Genomic DNA, 6,649 nt, shown 5'->3' with positions numbered 1-6,649 from the left:
TTTACTCATTTTTAACTCCCCCAACATATCATAATATTAGACCTTGTTTTAATACAAGAAAGAAAATCTCAGATAATATCTTAACATGAGTCTCTTCACAGTTTTTTTATGAGATTAATTTATTGTACATAACATATTTTAAGAGCTTTTTATATTTGTAGAAAGAACAGAAAACCTTTGAAAGGAAAACACAAATAAGATTTTAATCTAAAATATACCAAACTTTCTTTTTTATTGTTAATTTTTTGGACAATACATTTTGATCATGTTTTCCCTTTCATCAATTCCTCCCAAACTTTCTTTTAGTTTTTCTTTTATAAATTTTTAAAATTTTAGAATTTGTTGTTTATAAGTACTATATTTCCCATACTGTAGTAATTATATTGGTATAAGATGTCCCTGTTAATATAGGAATGGTGTTTTTCTTTTAAATATCTATAAAGACTTAAATATGAATTTGCAGATGATGTCATTTGTTTCATGATAAGCAGTTTTAGAATAATATAACCATCTAGGTATATAACATGGTATCTTCAGACTTACAGCACAGTATACTCAGCGAGAATATATGGGCTGAAGATTGACTGTGAAACTTGATGTACAACTTCATTTTAACTGTTTTCCTTTATATTTTTTTTATTTGTAAAACGTTTACATGGGAGGAGCATTGAAAAATAATGGGGGTGGAGATGTTTAAATTCCATATGAAGTCCTTAACCAACCAACCTCCTTCCTTCCACCTTTCTTTTCCTATCTCTCTTCTTTGATTAGGGCCTTCCTTACTCTCTATCCCTAGCTGGACTGAAACTCACTGTAATCCCAAGTTGGCCTTAGACTCATGATCTTCCTGCCTCAGCCTTCCAAAAGCTAAGATTGCAGGTTATGTGCTACTACCTCTACCTACTTCCCTGTTAATGACTATTCCTATTCCCAGCTTCTATTTCTTGTCTTATGCATAAATTTATAGAAAACAAAATAGTATATTTGTAATATACTCATTGTTAACATGAAACTGGTTCATAAAATGCTCTCTTCTTTTGAAATAGACTCTCAATGTTCCCAAGTTTGCAGGTTCTGCTTCTGCCTACTAAGAGTTAAGATTACAAGCATGAATCACCAGGCCAACCTAATACTCTTATCTTAATATTATTTTCTAGTTTTACAGTAAACTAAGTGAACCACAGTAAGCTCATTCTTTTATTAGACATTTGGGTTGCATCTAAACTATGCCTTTCTGTATTCATTAAAACTTTTTCCTGTATTTATATTTTTTCTGAAACTAGATTGCCAAAAAATGAAATTATAGAGTCAAAAGTTCTAGCATTTTACTATTTCATTAACAGAGCTGATTTGTTAACAGAGCTTGAGCTGTTAACAGAGCTGCTTTGAGAAATAAGTGAAACATTGTTAATTAAGACACACAGCAGCTTGAGAAATTGTTTTCCTTCTCTAAAAGCTCAGGATCATGGGTAATTTGTTCATCTTTAAAGTAGAGACAAGTCAAACTGGTATTTTCTTCATCTGGTTGTTTGTTATGTAATATTTTCCTAAGCTCATGTTTTCCATTTTTCTTGATTTGTATTTCACACTCCCTCCTGCCATATAAAGACTGTGATAACTGTGGGGGTAGCACCTTATTCAGGGCCATAAAGCACCCAGAATAAAATTGAGGTCTGGCTTCCAGGTAAAAATTCTACATGTTTTGGTACTTCAGAAATATCTAAGTGTGAAATGTTAAATTTAGTTCCATTATGAACAAATTTTCTCTTTTTTTTCATTTGATGTTCTCAGCTTGAAATTTAAATAACACTTTTAAGTCATAAAATACTTTTCAACCATTTTACTTTGGTAGCTATAATCTCATACCTATTTCACAGCCATGTCTGTGCTTGTTTTGCACTAATGTGGCATAAGTTGCCCAAAGGAATTAAATGCATGAGTCATTACTGCTGTTTTTTTTTTTTATTTTTTTTGTGTGTGTGTTTAACTATATCCTTGGAACTGGAGTTACAGGAAAGTGGCCTGATGTTGGTATCTGAATTTGGGTCCTCTGCAGGATCATTATGAGCTCTTAACTACTGAACTGCTTCTCCAGCCCCTATTAATTCTTTTTCTTTCTAAAATAAATTTTATTCTTTTTATGTTTATGTGTGTGTGTCTGTTTGAATGCTCTCAAGCCAAAAGAGTGAGTCAGATCCTGTGGAGCTGGAGTTAACAGGTAGCTATGAGCCACCTAATGTGAGTGCTAGGGACTAAACTTGGGTCCTCTACAACAGTAGTATATGCTCTTAACAGCTGAGACATATCTCCAACCAAACCCCTTTTCAGTTTCCTTTTTTTAAAACTTTTTTTGAAAAATTATTTTATGTATATGAGTATTTTGCCTGCATGCATATATATGCACTTCGTCCATGCCTGGTGTCATGGATTCCCTGGAACTGGAATTACAGACAGTTGTGAACTGCCATGTGGGTGCTAGGAATTGAATCCTGGTCCTTAACAGGAACAGCCAGTGCTCTTAACCCCTGATTCATCTTTCCAGCCCCCAATTCAGTTTCTTAACAGAATATGTTTGGAAGATCTTTTTCTTTTTAAATCCAAAGGTAAGTGATGTAATTATGAGAAGAAATGTTCCAGTTTAAGATCAGAGACACATCTAAGACAAAAGAAATGGTTTTATTGGTTTATATATTATATATTAGAAGTTATTTATATTTGGTATATATATTATCTTCACAGAATTGCCTTTCTTGTTGGAGCTTTAAACAGAGTATTGCCCAAGGTTTCATCTGCACATAAAAATAACCTGTGGATTATGTTCTGAAGTTCAATTAAAAAATATACTTTTGAGCCAGGCAGTGGTGGCGCACGCCTTTGATCCCAGCACTTGGGAGGCAGAGGCAGGCGGATTTCTGAGTTCGAGGCCAGCCTGGTCTACAGAGTGAGTTCCAGGACAGCCAGGACTACACAGAGAAACCCTGTCTCAAAAAAACCAAAAAACAAAAACAAAGAATATGCTTTTGTTTGTGTCCCTTTGACTGTTTAATGATAAATCTACTATAGCCACATTAAGCCATATGTACAGGTCTTTTTGACAAATTGTTTATACGATGATATAGTTTTGAATAATTTTGTGCTTTGGATTTACCACAATTCTATTTGGTTTTTGGGTTGTTGTGGTTTGAGTTAATGTGTTGGAATTTTCAACCTGTATGGCAATGTTGAGAGGTGGTTAGGATTAGGGTGTCTTAGTTATTTTTCTGTTGCTGTGATAAACACTAAGCCCAAGGAACCTTTTAAAAGTAAACATTTAATTGGGCCTATAGTCCAGTGGTTTAGAGTTTATGATGGCAGAGACAAGAATAGCTGATAACTGTTCTTCACAAACACAAGCAGGAGGCAGTGAATACACTGGGAATGGCATGAATCTTCTTTCCCCATTCACTTTACATCCTGATCACAGATCCCCTCCTCCCAGTTTCCCCTCCCCTCCCCTTCTCTGAGAAGGGGGAACCCCTCCATTCCCCCACCCCCCAGCTGGGTGCCAGCACACCCTGGCACATCTTCTTAGTAAGGCTAGACAAGGCAGCCAGTTAGGGAAACAGGATCCACAGGTAGGCAACAGACTGAGAGACCTAGTTGTTGAAGACCAAGCTGCACTTCTGCTACATATACGCAGGGGTTTGGGGGGCTAGTAGCACTTGTATGCTCTTTGGTGGTTAATCTCTGAGAGCTGCCAAGGGTCCAGATTAGTTGACTCTTGGTCTTGTGGAGTCCCTATCCTCTTCAGGTCCCTCAATCCTTCCCCCAACTCTTCCACAAGACTCCTCAAGCTCAGTCTAATGTTTGGCAGCTGTCAGTTTCAGTCAGCTGCAGTAAGACAACTAAAGGAGATCAAGGGGACACAAATTGGAAAGGAAGAAGTCAAAGTATTGTCATTCGCATATGATATGATAGAGTGATCTCCAAAATTCTATCAGAGAACTACAGCTGATAAACATATTTAGATAAGTGGTTGGATTCAAAATTAACTTTTAAAAAAATCAGTAGCCTTATTTTATACAAATGATAAACTGGCTGAGAAAGAAATTAGGGCAACAATACCCTTCACAATAGCCACAAATAATATAAAATATCTTGCTGTAACTCTAACCAAGCAAGTGAAAGATCTGTATAACAAGAACTTCAAGTCTGAAGAATGAAATTGAGGAAGATAACAGAAGATGGAAAGATTCTTCCATGTCCATGCATAGGTAGGATTAGCATATTAAAAATGGCCATCTTACCAAAAGAATCTATAGATTCAATGCAATTCCCATAAAAATTCTAACACAATTCTTTCAGACCTTGAAAGGACCATTCTCAACATCAAATGGAAAAACAAAACTCAAGATGATCTAAAACAATCTTGAACAATAAAAGAACTAGAGGTATCACTATCCCTGATTTCAAGCCATACTACAGAGCAATATTAATAACTGCATGGTATTGATAAATAGGTTGATCAATGGAATCAAATTGAAAGCCCCCAAAATCACTTGATTTTTGACAAAGAAGGCATGCCTTATCATTCCAGCTTTCACAAAGTAGGGCACGAGAATCATGAATTTGAGGTCAGCTGGATCTCAAAATCAACGGGAAAATGTATGCTTTGTGGGATCACCAAATCAAAATATTTGATATGTTCTATCACAGCTATGATTTGAATGTTTCTACCATGGTGTCTCTATTGTGAGTGAAGATTCGTTCCCGCAAGATAGCAGTGTTACGAAGTGTCATGGAACTGTTATGAAATAAGGCCTAGTGGGAGGTCTTTGAGGAACTTGAAAATATGCCTGGTCCCATCTAGCTGTTATCTGCTATTGGTCTGAGAAGTAACTTGGTTGCTCCTTCTATTGCTTGTTACACTGTGAAGTAAAACAGAAGTGGCTTTTACTAAACCTACATCATACCATTTGAGCTTCGAGCCTCTAAAACTAAGTAGAAAAGAAACCTGTATAAAGTAGCTCATCTCAGGATGTTTTATTATGGTAAGAAGCTGACTAATGACTCCCATTTTCTTGTTGGTGTACGCATACCGTGGTAGAAACATTCAAATCATAGCTGTGATAGAACATATCACATACTTCGTTGTTTAAGTATGTTCAAGTTGAGTGAATGTGGGGTAAAAATGGGATCCCGTGTCTGCTTGGGGCTGCTGGGCAGGGCAGGACACGGAAAGTTTGACTGTGCGCACTCGGACAGCACTGCTGGGTGGGCATTAGGCTGTGAGAGGCTACAGGACCGCGCTCCAGGCTTGGGGAAGGCACAGTCTGAGGTCCCCACAGACCTGCTGGGGTTAAGCTCAGATTCTCGGGCACCACAGACCCCGCTCGGTGTGGCCCGGTTCTGGGGTCCCTGGGCCCCACGGAGGCCAGGGACGTCAGGTTCTCAGTCTTGGACACCGCAGAGGCCAGGAAGAGCTGAGAATGGGTGGGGGCTGTGGGTGGACTCTGGCCTGGGCCCAAAGGGAAAAGGGCAAGGAGGAGAGAGCTCTGGCTGGTTACCACAGGGATGAGAGTCCTAGGCTTTTTCGGGCGGGCAGCTTGGTGGTAAGCAGCGGTGCAGGGAGGCGAAGTGGAGCTCATAACGGGAAGACCTGCTCCATTGCTCCAGCAGGGCGGTCCGATGAGAGGACGCAGGCCATGGTTTTCAGGTGTTTATGGTAGAAAGGCAGAGAGAGCGAGAGAGTAGGGAAATAGAGGCCAATCATGGCCACATGGAGAGAGGGGGAAGAGAAGGCGCGGGGGTCGGGGGGAACAAGAGTAAGAGCAAGAGAATAAGAGAGTGAGGAGGGGACACCTCACCAACCCCCGGAGCGGGGTCCTGTGGCTTCTCACAGCCCAATGCCTTTTATAATGGGCTGAGCCTACCTAGCTGTTGCCAGGTAACTGTGGGGGTGGAGTCCTGAGAGAATACCAGGAGCTTGGGGCATTGTCTACATGACTGACAGCCACAGACCTCTCTGCGGGCGGGGGTGGGTGGAGAACTGTGGGAGGCTGTAGCTAAGACGGGATCCAGGAGGCGTGGCCAAACACTTGCTGTTCTTTAGGGTCACCTGAGTTCAAGGCCTGTGCTTGACTGGGGACCAGGCTTTCTATGCACAGCCCACTGTCCCACACATGTGATGAGATTTGGGTGTGAGTCCTCACCTACACTCTGACAGGCGTGTTAATGTTTGCTACTGCTTATGCCTGGCTAACTGACCCTCTAAGCTTCCAGAAGTTCTCTTGTTTCTACATTCCATCTCTCAGTAGGGCCTGACACTAACCCTAACCCTATTACCCTATAACCCTATAACCCCAACCCTAACCCTAACTAACCCTAACCCCAACACTAACCCTAGAATTACAGACATGTGCTGCTCTGCTCAGTTTTGGCTTTACATGGTTTCTTGGGTTCTAAACTTAGGTCATCAAACTTGTGTGTCACTATCCATTGAGCCTTCTCACTTGCCCTATGCTTTCACTTTTTTATTTAAGCTAATAACATTTAAAATGTTTTCAACAATTTTCAAGTATACACAATGTTATTACCTATTGTCAACATCATCTCAATTCTAATACTCTCCAGCTTGTGGTTCTGGCAATCACCATTTTATTCTTTTTTT

The sequence above is a fragment of the Mastomys coucha genome, unplaced genomic scaffold, assembly GCF_008632895.1.
Source record: "Mastomys coucha isolate ucsf_1 unplaced genomic scaffold, UCSF_Mcou_1 pScaffold25, whole genome shotgun sequence".
In the NCBI taxonomy this organism is placed as follows: Eukaryota; Metazoa; Chordata; class Mammalia; order Rodentia; family Muridae; genus Mastomys; species Mastomys coucha.
The sequence above is the reverse complement of the archived record's forward strand: the minus strand, read 5'-3'. Positions refer to the sequence as shown.